Source organism: Heterodontus francisci, unplaced genomic scaffold (assembly GCF_036365525.1).
Source record: "Heterodontus francisci isolate sHetFra1 unplaced genomic scaffold, sHetFra1.hap1 HAP1_SCAFFOLD_221, whole genome shotgun sequence".
NCBI lineage: Eukaryota > Metazoa > Chordata > Chondrichthyes > Heterodontiformes > Heterodontidae > Heterodontus > Heterodontus francisci.
In genome coordinates, this window is record NW_027141485.1 from 49,543 (window position 1) to 51,750 (window position 2,208).

General features: G+C 43.6%; 1 non-coding gene across 1 annotated transcript; it reads right to left on the bottom strand.

Annotated features, from left to right (window-relative positions):
* Positions 1–1,885: 1,885 nt before the first annotated feature.
* Positions 1,886–1,974, bottom strand: trnaq-uug (transfer RNA glutamine (anticodon UUG)). The gene is given in 2 exon segments: positions 1,886–1,921; positions 1,938–1,974. It is a non-coding gene; the product is annotated as a tRNA-Gln (tRNA).
* Positions 1,975–2,208: the final 234 nt, after the last annotated feature.

Below are 2,208 nucleotides of genomic sequence, written 5' to 3' on the forward strand. Positions count from 1 at the left end.
AGATTTCCAGTGTGTGCAGTATTTCTCTTTTTGAACATAAAATATTCCCTGAGAGGAATGGAACGTTACATAAAAAATAGGAGTGGGCCATTCGGCCCATCGAAATAGCTCTGCCATTCAATAAGATCACAGCTGATTTTCTACATCAACTCCATCTTGCCACACTAGCACAGATCCCTTGATTCCCTTAGTATCCAAAAATCTATCGATCTCTCTCTTGGATATACCCAACGAGCATCCACATCTCTAGAGTCACAGAAAGATACAGCACTGAAAAAGGCCCTTCGGCCCACCGAGTCTGTGCCGACCAACAACCACCCATTTATACTAATCCGACACTAATCCCATATTCCTACCACATCCCCACCGACCCTATATTTCCCTCCCACCTACCTAAACCAGGGACAATTTATCATGGCCAATTTACCTACCAACAAGTCTTTTGGCTTGTGGGAAGAAACCGGAGCACCTGGAGAAAACCCACACAGACACAGGGAGAACTTGCAAACTCCACCTAGGCAGTACCCAGAATTGAACCCGGGTTGCTGGAGCTGTGAGGCTGCGGTGCTAACCACTGCGCCACTGTGCTGCCCATAATGTGTGATCTCAACAAGGCTCTGTCTAATTGCAGTCAAACTTCTTTATTCATATAAAAACTCTTCACAATGTTGAACGCAACTATTAACTGCCATTCTGCTCTAAGAAGAAGGACCCCAGCTTCACACACCCCAGACCCCTATTCTTTCCACATTAGCTGAATTCCTGCATTTCTGATACCATTCCAGTAAATCTCCTCTGCACCCTCTCTAAGGCCTTGACATTCCTGCTAAAGTGTGGAGCATGGAATTAGACACTATGCTCTAACTGAGGCCTATAACCAGTGAGATTTCTAAAGGTCCAGCGTAAATTCCTTGTCTGTGTCCCGTACTCCCATTTATGGTTTCTGACTCAATGTCGGCTCTGAGCTGTTGAAACTGCCTGAATAAATATTTCCACCCAACAAAGCGCTCGGAATGTGAGAAGGGACAAAGTGAGTGACCAAGTACATCAACTCCAAGGAAAACTCCACCATGTAGTGAAAACACTCGAAACACAACAGCTCTTTTAAGAGCCACAATCGCTCTGAAAAAAACTGCACCAACATCTCTCTAGAATTGGTTTATTTCATTGGTTTTAATGCTCAGTAACTCTCTGGAACTCTCTCACTGTCTTTGTGTTTTCTGTTTCAATCTGGTATGGAGATTCTGGGAAGATGAGTTTCACTGCCTGGGAGGATCTTTGTGGTTTTCCTGCAGAAACACAAAACAAAGTCTCTTTTCAGAGTCACCCACCGCCTCATAGGGACAGCAGTGACATGGGAACGGGAGCTGGGGTGTGTTTTATGCCGGAAATATCAGTTAATGATTTATGTTCTGCTCTCGTTATATTCCAATCTCTGAATTGAGCCTTTCCACCACACCAGGGTTATGGGGAGAGTTTTCATCGTTTCTTTTCTAAACGTACAGACGATGTTATAAAGTTGCTGATTTACCCAGATGGCGGATTCTCCCCTCACAGTGAAAAGTAACATCACACCTTCACATCTGCCCATTGTTTTATAATTGAATTATTAGTCAAATGGAATTATTTGTGATGTTATTTCCCCCGAGACGGTGTTTCCTGCAGTGAAACTGATCAGTTTCAGCTCAGTCATTCAGGGACCTGGAATTCCTGCAGGTTGAACCCGCTGGAACCCCAGCCCACTTCTGATTGGTCACCCTCTTCTCATAAAGTCAGTGACAGCACATGAGGAGGCCATTCGCCCCATTGAGTCCATGTCGGGTTTCCAATCTGTTCAGTCCCCGACTCAATCCCCAAATCACTGCATAATCCCTTTGGGTCAAAATGACCGTGTCAGGACTCGAACCTGCAATCTTCTGATAACATCATAGAATATATCAAAGTCAGACGCCTTATCCATTAGGCCACACAGCCATTAGCTTACATGAATGATTCAATCAGAGAATCTCGAAGCACAAAATACAAAAAATCATTGGTTGAACCTGTCAACCTGGCAGAATATTTGAATTTGTGAAAGCCGCCAATTTCACTGTGGAAAAGAAGTGATCGACTGGAAAAGTACATAAAAATCTATTTTCCCGTAGCGGTTTAAATAAACTTTTAAAACACAATTTTGCTTTTACCGACTCAAATTGCTGGTGCTATTTT